This window comes from Leptopilina boulardi, unplaced genomic scaffold, assembly GCF_019393585.1.
Source record: "Leptopilina boulardi isolate dan_hultmark-lab unplaced genomic scaffold, ZJU_Lbou_2.1 LbouV2_364, whole genome shotgun sequence".
Classification (NCBI taxonomy): Eukaryota; Metazoa; Arthropoda; class Insecta; order Hymenoptera; family Figitidae; genus Leptopilina; species Leptopilina boulardi.
The window spans coordinates 342,495-356,918 of NW_026137934.1; the positions used below are offsets into that span (position 1 = coordinate 342,495).

At 25.6% G+C, this 14,424-nt stretch overlaps 1 protein-coding gene and 1 long non-coding RNA gene across 2 annotated transcripts in view; one reads left to right on the forward strand and one right to left on the reverse strand.

Annotated features, from left to right (window-relative positions):
* Positions 1 to 12,220, reverse strand: part of LOC127286903 (uncharacterized) — a 342,205-nt gene extending 329,985 nt beyond the window's left edge. Inside the window, exons 1-2 of the long non-coding RNA XR_007843811.1 lie at positions 12,096 to 12,220; positions 11,240 to 11,393 (exon numbers count right to left, since the gene is read on the reverse strand). This is a non-coding gene — a long non-coding RNA (uncharacterized LOC127286903). The remainder of the gene's footprint in view (positions 1 to 11,239; positions 11,394 to 12,095) is intronic.
* The window catches only part of LOC127286898 (unconventional myosin-XV), a 58,688-nt gene that overhangs the window by 1,053 nt on the left and 43,211 nt on the right, over positions 1 to 14,424 (forward strand). The gene's annotated exons all lie outside the window — the stretch shown is intronic.

The window sequence follows — 14,424 nt, forward strand, 5'->3', positions numbered from 1 at the left end:
CTCTAATCAACTATTTGCATGTTTATTACCGCATAATTCGTGTCAATTGTATACAAAGACCATTGAAGAAAAAAAATGAATATCTCTTAAAGAAAGATTACTCGGTATTTAACTTTTTAAATAAAATAAAGAAATAAATGTTTTTAGAGAAAAACAATAAAATAAATTGCACTGTGTATTTTAAATCCCATTTTAAGAAACAACTTTTTTCATGTTTATACAAATAATGGTGTTTCTGATTCTTTTTATGGATAATTGATGAAATAGTACACAAAGTTCTTTTCGAAAAATGATGACAAACATAATTTAAATACTTGAAAGCGTTAAATGTGCTTTCAAAATTTAAAAGCGTAAAAAATTTTAACGTTTTCAAATATGTAGAAGTAAAAATGAAATGCATATTGAAAAATTAGAGTCATTTTGGAAATTGCATGTAAAGTTTAGTCAAAATTGAACCACTTCGAATAAAAATCTAATTTTTAAAAATTCAAACTTGAATTTCATTTTTGAAAAAAAAAAGAAAACAAATTGCAGTTATAACGTGTTATCTGCTTGAAAAATAGATTTATTCTGGGAGATGTGACCTTGCAAAGAGATGAAGATAAAAATATTGCATTAATTATGTATCGTTAAGGACATATAGTATGAAATGAAATGTCATTCAGCTGAAAGCATGAAGATTAAAATAGCAAGCTGGTAAATCATCTAGCGAGGAAATTCACTGTGACGGATCTTGAAGATCCGTTCAAGGATCTGTTAAGATTCCTTTCTCCACCTCGTGTGTTAGCCGATTAAATCGTGTTCGTACAAGAAGATCCTTATTCGCGTCACGTTACCGAGCCACACAAACTGAGTGTCCTTATAGACCAAGAATTATCGTGACGAAACTATCACTCGCATATACATATCCTCCTTTCGGACAAAGGACATTTTATAAGCTTTAGACAAATAGCTGCTTATCATATACTATACATATATAGATATAAATATTTATGATGCAATATTTCATTTTGCATTTTTATTATATATGGCCTAATCTCTATAAAAGCACTATAAATTATCATTAATTTAAAATCATAACCTAAAATTGCATATATTTGCTAAATACACAGAAAATTATAAGGTATTAAAATAAGCTGCATCGCTTATTATTTTAATCCAATTTTGCTTATTTTAATCCATTTTGGTATTAAAATAAGCAAAATTGGATTAAAAGAACTTAATTTTCGCCTATAAACGTATGCTAATTTCAATGTACAATGTTAATGAAAAAATAATCATATTCCATTAGAGACAAAATGTTTTAAGAGTTATAAAAAGTTTCAAAATTTATCAAAAATATTTTCAAATTATACGACATTGGTGCCTCTAATTTTTACGAAAAGTTCAAAAGGTGTGATATAATTATCATTACAACTGACAGTATTCTTGCTCGACAGTTCCATTGGCCATCATAACCGGTTCTTCTCGGTCATTTTTCTAACGGGATGATGATCGTGAGAATGAAAAACATTGACTTTGCCAAAATAACTTATTGAAAAGCAAATTTTAAAAAATTAAAATCAGAAAACAAAATTTTTAAAATTAATATAGCAATTATTTTGCATTATACTCTAAATCAGAATTTTATTAAAACAAATAACTAATTTTATTATTTATTTATTATTTTTTCATTTATTTTTAATTGGATAAATAATAAATAAAAAAATTAATAAAATAAAGTATAATCATTATTTTTTATTAATTATAAGAACAAAAAGTGAGTTAAGATTTTACTGACAATTATATTTTTAACTATAAATTCAGATTTAGAGAGAATAGTGCAAAACTAAATTGTCTCTCGACAAAATGTTCACTCTTTTAAATTGAAATAAATAGGGTACGGAATTCTATGACTGAAATGCCTCAAAGGCATTTAAATACTTTGAAGGCATTTAAATCTCCCGTAAATGTCCAAACATGTATATCCTATATAATAAATCTCTAATCGATAAACTCTCGAAGTTTTGTCACAGTAACCTGTATCCCATTGGTCGAAGTGTTATTCGTCATCTTCGTCTTTCTCCGTCTTACAAGCACGATTATCAGACACGTTTAGCCCGTATATACGAATATACACTCACATATGAATAAAAGCATTGTATGCGTTAGTTTCTTTCTTCATGCAAGCATGTTATGTATATATAATACATTCAGTCCGAATAAGGTTCTACTGATGCACAAATATATTAGAAAATTTGTACAGCATCATAATCTTATAATTGTTTTTAAATAAGTTCTACTAAGAATAATGATTAATTAATTTTTATTAATAATGAAAATGTATTTTTTCAATTATTTCAAGTTTTAATTATATACTTACAAGTAAAATAAACGTTATAAAAATGATTCATAGTACCCAATAGTAAGAACCCTACGACCGTCTTTCGATTACTTTCAACTTACTATCATTTTTATTGAATGATAATTTAAGGTTATATTATTTATTATAAATAGTAGAAAATTTGGACCAGTATCATTTTAACACGAAACTTAAAATTAAGATTTTTATATTGTGTTACCAGGAATATTGTTATTTTGTGCATGTGCTGAAATCAAATAGTTAGTCTAATAATTAATAAATTACTTTAGTGAGGTTCACAACGATTTCTAATCAACGATTTAGAAGAACAAATATTTTTCTATTTAAATGTTTACATATTCTTGCATAAAAACTATTTTACTTAATTTTTCGATCAATAATTTGTAAAAGAGAAAATTATAAACAAAATATTTTATTGTTTTTGTCAAGAAAATATTTAAAATCTCACCTCAATGTTTTTTTGATATATACTCTTTTTTATTTATAAAATTATGACTGTCATATATATTTATTAAGGAACAAGAATAACATTATAAGGGTAGGCCTTAAAAAAAAGCAGCAAATAGAATAATATGATTAATTAAAATCAATTTTTGTCGGGAAAGCATCTTCTGTTTTTTTTTGTGATTTCACATATAAATATATTCTGCGCAGATTTTGACAACTCAAAAATAGTAAAAGGTTTTGTTATAATGTGCCAGAGTATATTAATAATTTTTTAAAAAAATTGTATTTTTGGGATTAAAATATTTTAAATAGTTAATATATGGTAATACATTAACGTTTAATAAAATAACTTTTGTATTACAAAAACATCATACAAAATAATTTCTCAAAGTTCAAGGAGATTTTACCATTAAATAAGACATTTTTATTTTTTAATATCTTCGAATCGATTGCTACATATGAGGCAAAATTCCTGAAATGTCCGAACAAAAAATTAAAAGTTCTCGAATTTAATCCATACTTTTCTTAAATGTTTTTATTGTTGGTGAAAGTCTAAAAATCAATTATTATTGAATTTAATAAAATAGTTTTTGAATTACAACGTTTTTAATTTTTGACTTTTGAAAAAAAATTTTTTTTTCTATGTACAATATTTATAAGTAGAATGCATAAAAGTTAACATATATATAGGGTCAGTCGGGGTAAATCCGAACGGGAGGTAAATCCGAACGCTAATTATTTCAGCTTAATTAAAATTTTTAAAAATAAGTTCGATATGAGAATTTTTACCTCAGATCCTCTTGAAGAGATTCTAAGTATTATCCCATTTTTTGTTTGTTAATTAGCAACAGCATAAACAAAGATAACAAGTATTGCAAAAAAGATTGAAAATCAAAGATGACACTCTTTCAGTATTTTGTCTCGTATTTGAAGAAAAAGAAGCTAAAAATTCATTTTATTATTTATAATTGTTTGTTATGAATACTAGAACAGAAACTATATTTGATTTTTGCTTTCTGTAAAATTTTATTAATAATATCAGACCGTTCGTATTTACCCAAGAAAATTGGAAAACTGGGGTAAATCCGAACGGTATTTTTAATAATTTTTTTTTACATCAAAGCCACACAAAATTGTTTTTATTTGATTACACTATTATTTTAACATTATAAAAGTACATAGAAAAAAGTTTTTCTTTCTATACGTATCCTCGTTAGTAATTAATAAGCAGAAACTTAATCTCTGTTCTCTCGAAGGAGTGTTTCAATTTTTTTGCCAAATAATTTGTTAAAAAAAGTTTTTCAGGATCTTAATAAAATTTGGTATTCTACGGTTTTTGGGGTCGCTAATTACCAATTTGAAGTCAGTTTTTCAAAATTCAAAATGGCGGACGAGAATTAAAAAATTCATTGGATTCGCTCGAAAATTGTTACTCGGGGGGTTTCAGGGTTAGCAAATTTGGTCATTTTTAAAAATAAGTTTTAGGAAAGTTCGCCATTTTGAATTTAAAAAATTTCACTTTTATTTTTGTATTTACATTCAATCACTCCAAAATACTTTCTGTACCAAGTTTTGCAAAAATCCGTTATGATTTGATAAAGTTATTGAAGGTTTTAATTGTGTAATGCATTTTAATTTTTAACCTGTTTGATTTTTGTATTTATATATGATGCATTATTACATAATAGGTTTATTATCGTATTTTTTTGAGTTTTTATATAAGTTTAACAATTGCAATACTTTAAATTTATTTTCCCTAAGATTTTTCTGAAATACAGTGGCGTTCGTATTTACCCCCATATTTTAGGAAAGTTGCAAAGTATCGAGGTAAATACGAACGCTAAGTTTCCTGCGATTGTAATTTATCAAAAAAATTTTCTACCCCATAAAATTGTTCTATGGAAGTAAAGTAACAACTTCATGCACCAGAATACCGGAAGTATTTTTTTTTAAAGAAAAAACTTATGTTATTGTTGAAATTTACTAAAACCGTTCGGATTTACCCCGGTTGACCCTAATGATTTTTAAAGCTTTTTTGACGAGCTACACGCTGTTAATAAAATTTTTTTTTTTAAATAACATTTGACCCTGAAATTCAAGGTCAAAATGTTAATTTACGTTTATCTCAAAATCGGATTTTTTAAAATTATTTTTAACTATCTCAATGGAAAGCTTGACTAATTTCCTACAAAACATGTAATTTTCAGAGTGGGATCTTTTAAAGTTTTTGAGATATTAATTAATTAATTAATTAATGTTTATAACAAATAAAATATTTTACAAACGAATAAAGTTACCGTAATTCTGAAGTTAGCAATTAAAACTTAACGTAACTCCGCATCCAACGAGCCCTGATGTATGAAGTATTTTGGATAAGTAGATTGTTAATAAACAATTAGTTAACATTGCAATTGTTTATTAACAATCTACTTATCCAAAATACTTCATATTAGGGCTCGTTGGATGCGGAATTACCTTAACTTTCAATTGGTAAGTTCAGAATTACCATAACTTTATTTGTTTGTAAAATATTTTATTTTTTACTAACAACAAGCATCCAAAAGCCCCATATGAAGTATTTTTGTTCAATTTTAGTTAAATAACAATAAAAAATGAAATATCTTACAAACAAATAAAGTTATCGTAAATCTAAATTAACCAATTGAAACTTAACGTAATTCCGCATCCAACGAGCCCTATATGAAGTATTTTGGATAAGTAGACTGGTAATAAACAATTGCAATGTTAACTAATTGTTTATTAACAATCTACTTATCCAAAATACTTCATACAGGGCTCGTTGGATGCGGAATTACGTTAAGTTTCAATTGCTAACTTCAGAATTACGGTAACTGTATTCGTTTGTAAAATATTTCATTTGTTATAAACATTAATTAATTAATTAATTAATATCTCAAAAACTTTAAAAGATCCCACTCTGAAAATTACATGTTTTGTAGGAAATTAGTCAAGCTTTCCATTGAGATAGTTAAACATAATTTTAAAAAATCGGATTTTGAGATAAACGTAAATTAACATTTTGACCTTGAATTTCAAGGTCAAATGTTATTTAAAAAAAAAAAATTTTTATTAACAGCGTGTAGCCCGTCAAAAAAGCTTTAAAAATCATTATATATATGTTAACTTTTATGCATTCTACTTATAAATATTGTACATTGAAAAAAATTTTTTTTTCAAAAGTCAAACATTAAAAACGTTGTAATTCAAAAACTATTTTATTAAATTCAATAATATTTTAGAAAAGTATGGATTAAATTCGAGAACTTTTAATTTTTTGTTTGGACATTTCAGGAATTTTGCCTCATATTTACAATTATTTTCACATTCTTAATAATTTAAATTCATTATATTTTCTAATGAATTATATAAACTACAAATTTTCTTTTTACAGTTTAATTATATTTTTTATAAAGAATAATATAGTAATATAACCTGAAATTATAATTAATCAAAAATTGAAAGTTAAATAAAAGTTAAATTGAAAGTTAAATTGAAAGTTCTCAAAGGGCAATCGTAGGGTTCTTGTTATTCTTCTCACTATTAACCATTAAAACTAATTTTTGAGAAAAACAAGCGTCACCAAAAACATCAGGACCTAACCAGAATTCTGCATTTTTCCATATCAGAAACTTACCAAATTTTAGTTTTCGATAAGGAAACTTAGGGAAACTTCTCCACGGGCTCTTTTTTAAATTTTCTATGATTGTCAAGAAATGGTTAGACTGACAATTATGTGTACTTAGTGTAATAAAAGTGCAGTTACAAAGTATTTTGCTGATATTAACAAAAATTTAAATTAATTATGCAACAACTTTATATATTTTTAGAAAAATTTAATAACTCGCTTTCTTTTTGACTAAGTACTAAATACCAACGAAAAAGGCGCGCGCTTTGCGCGCGCAGTCTTTGTCTAGTATATATATATATGTATATATACTAATCCGAAAAGGTATCCAACATGGAAATGAATATTGATAAAAATCTTAAGATTAAATTATTTCCTTTAATATTAATTTTTTTTAAATTCTTTAATATTTGATTTTTAAATATCTATATAACGGTAAATTTTGTTAAAAATTATTTTCAATAAGAAAGGAGCAATTTTTGTTTTTGAAAACGCGTTTTTGAAATATCTTTTTTTATACAAGGTCAAAAACTGACATATTTTTTTTGTGTAATTTATGTTTTTTACGTGCTTCGAATGAGACGAGATTATTGGGTGAAAGTATCAGTGAGGTCAATGGATCGTGTGACCTCGTGGCATTGTCTTGCAAGATGCATGCTTCATTATTAAGTATCCTGCTTTTTACTTAATTGCTATTGAAGCATAATTATATCACAAACGCGGAAACAAAGCTATAATCAAATTTGCAAATTTTTATATAATATTATATGAATAATTAAATTAAAATGAAACTTTTGTTTAACAAAATTTATGACAATGTAAAAATGAATATTAATAAAAATTAAAGTATATAATTAATAATCATCATTATTATTAAATTGAAAAAATAATATTTTCATTATTTATAAAATTTACTTTTTTAAAATTAAAAATGCAAAAATTTCAAAGAACAAAATGTAAAAACATTTTGACAGAAAGGCAAGATATATAAAATTGTATAGGGATTATTTTATGTATAGATAAACGGAAATTGCTTTAGAAATAATGTTTTGTGACATACCAAGTTGAAATATCTGCGATTGCGAGGAGATAATGAGTTTACTAAAGAATTAACGAACTGTGTAAACGTAAACACTGGTTGAAATTAACGGAATAGAAAAATTAATCGCCACTTCACACATATCACGAGAAGTTTTTCTTTCATCACAACTTTTTATACATTTTAATTAGGTTAAATGATACGGCTGTACACGCGGCGTGTATATATAATTAAATGAACACTTCGAAATAATCAAATATTGTATTTAAACTTTTTGTTTTTTATAAAGACCCCCTTCCTTATTGGACAACTCACCAATTATTTGAATTAATTACTATTATTTTCATATAATTATATATTTGTTTGCTTTTAGAGGCTAAATAACTATTTTCATCGAGAAAAAGTTTTTCATATAATTTAAAAAATATATCTGTCGTAAAGGAAACTGTCTTCTTTGAAAGGTGTGAAAAACCTCCAATATATAATTCTATATAAAAAAAAAAAAATAAATTGGTAGCTGTAACTGATTACGAAAGACTACTGTTTATTCAATTACTTTCAAGTTTTTATTTCAGTTTCAGAAGCTATAAACAATTTTTTTTTAAATTTTCTATACCTTTTTAATATTTTGATCTTGACTAAACATTGAAGTTTAATAGTCGTCATTAGAATTTACAAACAAAATTCTTTTCTAAAATACATTTAATGTTAATTTATTCATTTTCTTATATATATATATTATGGAAATAATTTTTACATCTATGAAAGTAAAAAATTAATAATAAGGGTGAATTTACATATTAATTTATATAAAAAAATTTTTTTTTATTCTAAAGAAATTCGCAATTTCTAGAAAAAAATTTTTTTTTATAAAAATTAAAAACTTCAAAGCATTAAATAAAATATTTGATCATTAATTCGACTAAAATTTACGACTCTTAAAATTAAGATTGGATATAAAAGAGAGAAAGTTTCTCAGGGCAGAGGTATATATCTCTAAAAAGATCGCCAAGAAAGTATATAAGAAAAACAGAATAATAATTAACTGTGTCATTCTAATTTTATGATCAACAAGTTTTTCAAGATTATTATATTATATAGCTAAAAATCTTTTACTTAGCACAAGTATAAACGGATATTAATTAAAGGCAATTTTTATTTAAGCTCATAAATTGAAACTATATATAGTATGCTTACTAGTATGAATATTTATTAATTTTTAAACTTTAAATTTATTTAATACTTTCAATTATTTAAAATATATACAGGATGATATAGTTCCGGATGTGAACTATATCATGTGTGTTTTTTATTATTTTTTTTATATTTCGAAAAAAAAGAAATTAATTAAAAAATATTTTTTTATCTAAATGTTAATTATCACTCTATATAAAAAATTAATTAAGTAAATTTATTAAATTTAAATTTTAAAAACTTTGTTTCCAAAATTTGATGAAACTTAATTTTTCTTTGATTCAAAATCAAAGTTAGATTAAATCTTTCAATTTATATAAATTATTATTATTATTATTTATATTTAAATAATAGAATAAAAAATAGAAACATAATTGAATTTTATAATCGAATCATTTCCTATAGTAAAAAGTATTCATTTAAAAATTCAGAATTATTTCAATCAGATTCAGTTTGTTAAATTCGAGGATGTTTGAAAATTTAAAGAAACACATAATTTGCGAAAAGATATAATGTATTCTCGAAATTATACGAACTTCTGTGAGGTGACCTAGACTCGAAATGGAGCAGCAATATTAGTTTCAAAATTTACATTGATCAGTAATTCGACCCGAGTACATATATATATAAAGATTGTATTCCTCAAGTAGCAAATGACAAGCTACTGCTTGAATTTATGGTGATTTTGTTCCTTTTAACCTGCGCGCGCGACTCTCGACATAGCGAATGGAATTTTAGACAAGCAAATGAATATAAAGAAAATATACATATGAGAAATTGTTGAGGATATTCTAAAAGATTAAAATTCCGATTTAATTCTCAAATATATAATTATTTATTTATATATATATATATATATATATATATATATAGAGTCCTGTCAATTTATATTTTTAACTCTTTTTTCGATAATAATCAAAAGATATATCGTTATATTGAATTATAATAAAAGAGCATAAAACTGAAATATATATATAAATTCTGTGTGATACGATCTATAGCCTCTATACATTTTATAATATATAGGGAAAGTTGGTCAAAGGTGTCGAGAATAATTTGAAATTGATCTTAATTAATAAAAAGCCTTGCATAAAATTAAATTGGAATTGTGCAACCATCTTTACAAATAATTATTTCTGCAATGTAAAGGTATTTACAACATACACTGGCTTGCATTCGCCTCAACGATTATCAGGTCTCGACTGTCAAGTAATGGTATTGCGTGCCATAGTAGTTTTGTAAACCCTCAGGATATAAGTGGTTATGAATTTCAGCCAAGGGATTTTTGCACAGTGATTACTATCGATATTATCCTTGCCACCTCGAAAAATATCCTCCGCCCATTTAACATCCCAAATAACTCATAAAAAAAGGAAGATTTCCTGGTCTAAAGTGTAATAAAGTATAATTTCGTGAGTTGAATGAACTCCGTAATTGTACAGTTTCGAGCAATTAAATTTAATTAGGTATAATTTAATTTAAACGAAATGAAAATTAAACGTAAATTGAAATTTGTTTTTTTTATTTATTTTTTAAATTTATATATTTTTATAATTAAATTATTGAATGAAGAGAAAATTCGAAGGGAAAATTTTATGTGCAATGAATTTGAATGAATCTCTTTTTTTTTTCTCATTTAGTGTGGGGTTGTCTGGATGAACCAGACTAAAAGATGGTATCATCAAAGAATCAGGGTTTCATATCGCGCAAATATTGAGGTCAGACAGAGAAAGCAGCAGCTCAACCGTGTTAATACAAGATGCTTATGTAATTCATAATCGCGTCTCCCGTATCAAAATAAAATCTTTTCAAGAGATGCGTGTATACTTCTCGACAGACAAGAAACTTGTCAAGTTTGTTTCTTATCAGTTTACTGATCTAACAAATTTTTCCTTTTTTTATGCCCGCGATACTTATTGTATGCAAGTTTAGGTGTTAGTTGAAAATTTATTAAATCTTCCTAAAAAAAAAAAATACTGTCTCATACCGTGAGAATAATTCTATTTATATATAAAAAATTGAAAGGAAATTGAATAAAAAAAAACTTCTTGTCTCCAGGAGCTAGATTTCAAAATTAATTAAATAAAAACAATTAGAATATTTAATGTAGGAGGGGGGGGGGGGTGAGAGATAATTAGAAAAAGAGAAAATCCAATATGAAACGAAGCATGTCGGCCTTGTGCGGCTGACAAATCTTTTCCTGGGTGCGATTTTCTCTCGTCGGCAAAGAAAGTCGTCTCTCTTTGTCTATAAACGGGAGAATCAACAATAGGACAATCGTCGATGACGAAACGCCCAATATTGCTAGAGGCTATTGTTCAAAGAATTTTTAAACTGTTAACTAAAGTTCTATTCCTACGTCAACCCCACGCGTTAATCGAGGGTGACTAACGAAATTAGCATAAAATTGTGAAATATGCATTCCATAGAGAATGCGAGAATGTTATATACTCTTATGGAATAATTTTCCAAGTATTACGTACTATTGTACGATAAAATCAATAAAACTTAAGACTAGTATGCACATTTTATAGTAAATATATGTTTTTACCTTATTTTTATCCGTTGAACATTGCAATTTTGCTCACCTTGGCGCACATAACCTCAAATTTCGTGTCACCGGCATCCTTGATTTAAATGTACGACTTTTTGTTTTTCTCCTTTGATTTTTTATATAAAAGAACACTGCACACTTTTTCTATTATCTAAAACAAAAGAAAACTTATGACATTTACGATAAATAATACCTTTTCGTGTTAAAATTTTCGGATATGCATGTATATAACCATGCACCAGAAAACAGAATGCATTATGAATTTTATTTCCTTTCAATGAATAATATTAACCTAATTTTTCGTAAATTACTTTAAAATTCAACACTACTGAGACAATTTGTCAAAAAACGGAATATTTTAAAGTAAACTGAACGATGTAAACACTTCTGATGCGACAGGTTGTCGAACATAAAATATCACAAACGTGTTGCATCTACACAGGGGCACTTTGCTATTCGCAAATTAAATTTCCATTTTTGGCGTATTTAATCAAAAAAAATTTAACAAATATTACTAGAAAGAGAATCACACATGTTTACTACTAGGAATATCTCAAAATATCTATTTAAATAAAATAATAACTAAAATATACCATCGGACAATTAACCTGAAATTGCGACCCCCACCCCTCGAACGCAAGCAAATTTGCAAACTTTTCGATAAAATTATTATTTCCGACTTTACTATTTTAATACGAAATAAATCTAAACACGATATAAATACATTAAACATTAAAATATTCACGACAGGAAGTTAAAAATAATACTTTTTTACATTAATATGCTACGGGTTTTCGCGCGCATTTCACAACCAGCCGGATGAACAATTTTAGTAACAAATTTCTATATTTACCAATAATTCCTGAATATTTTTCTTCTTATTTCATAAATTTACATTAACTGAAATAACTATTCTTGAAAAGAATTACTATTTTCGTAAATAAATACAGTTTAAATCGACAGGTAAATTTTCTAAACACTTTTTCTTGCGAAAAATGTCTACTGACAATGGAGAAGGAAGTAGCTATATTGGCTATGTATCAAATGTAGAACTTCCGGTTTATTTGCAATACTATACAAGTCAAATTAATTTCTTTTGTAAAATTGTAAAATAGATATATTGACAATTGAAAATGAATTATTTTGTAAAAATGAAAATAATTATTAATGTTAAAATAATAGTTTTACATGAAATATACTATGGATTTTCGCGCCTATTTCACGATTGAGTTAGATCAACAATTTTGTCGATTTTCAATGTTTGCTTATAAATAAAAAACATTCTTCTTTTAAATTAACTAAATTTTCATCTACTGGAATACGATTTTTCAACGAAATATTATAATTCGTTAATAATTACCATATAATTTGTTGTATAAATTTTCTTGCTCTCCTCACTGGACAACTTTAGGAACGGGAATGAAAACGGAACTGGACACTCCATATAACAATTGCGCATCTCGATTCTTATTGGTTGATGAAAATTCAACTTCCGGTTTTTGAATAAGGCAAAAAAATATCAGTGAACACTGCAAATTAATTATTTTCTATGAAACGAAATATCACAAAATAATTTAATTAATGTAAAATAGATATTTTTAATTAATGTAATTGTTAAATATTTTGAAAATATAAATTATAATTTTTTTCCAATTTAAATTTTTGCTATGCATACATAAATGCAGGAAATAGATGGCGCTACAGTTTTCATTACAAAATGGCTATATACGCTTGTAGTGTCAATGTGAAAAAGTTTAACGTTTTTTCAAGATATTTTCCATATTTTCTATACAGAGTGATATAATATTTATAATTATTCACGACTTGATAAGGTAATTTTTAATACCTTGTAAAAATAATAAAATTATGAAGAAATGTATCTAAACGAAATATTCAGATTGCGGAACGTTTTTATAACCTCTAAGTTTTGGTCACATCAATTTTTCCATGTGAGTTATTGTAAATGCTTTTAAAATTTTTACAATGTTTATAATAAAATATTGCCCATTTAAACCATTTTTTACATAAATTACTGAAAACAATAACAATCAAACGATAATTCACAAATTTATATATTTATATTGTTTTAAGAGATGTCCTATCACGGAATCGAATTCTTAATTTTACTCCTATACAAAGGTAAATCTTCAATGAATGGCTTTTAAAATTCAAAAATCTTGATTGACCGGTAACACCGCTATTTCTGAATCGCTCACACGTTCTATTCGATATTCGTATATATAAACTTGCAAGGACCACATTCCACCTGAATGTCAAGGCCACATCAACAGACAGAGTATAAATATTAGGAAACATTAAAACACTTTTCGCAAGAAAATTATGCCAAATTGTGACACACTTTTTCTTTAGAATGCACATTTTCCATTTGTATTCAATGTTTTTTCCGAGGTAAGCAAATAAAATATCTTTTATAACAATTAAAATAAAAATAAAATATATATATATCCTAATTTTTATATGTATTTCACAAAACAATTCTTATATTAACAAAGCTATTTAAATTTTGCAATTTCAATAAATTGAATTAAATTTCCATTTTTTTTAAACTATATTTTAATGTTACAAATAATTTCTATCTACAGAACATACTCACGATCATTTACATACAGGAATTACAGGATTTAAATAATCTCAATTTCAAGTTTTGTCAACAAAAAAATATACAGACTTTCACCAAGTTGTGCACAGATAACGTATATAATAAGTTACAAACTTTACAAATTCGCGTACCGCAGATGCTTTCACTGCAAACTATTAAAAAACGAAACAAAAAAATAATTCGAATACTTTTAAAATAACATGGGGTTAAAGGGAAAGTTTTCTACCCCAGAAACTAATTTATTCGATAAATTATAAACATTAAATGACAATTTGTGAAAATTGTTGATTTAAAAACATGTAAGAGTCGTGAATCTCTCCATATTGCCAGGTAATTTAATTTTTATTTTAGTAAATGTATTTTCTCGTGATTACAGTGTAGGTACTAAGTGGTATTTTAACAGATACCTGCATAATTTGTAGATCATGTAAACTGACAAGTATTAAGACTCCAAACAGTCTCGTGTTCAAGTGATTATTAAAATTCCTAGAAGGTATACATACAAAAATCCTTGACACATATTTTTGTTAACACATTTTAGTTACAAATTGCTTCAGTCTTA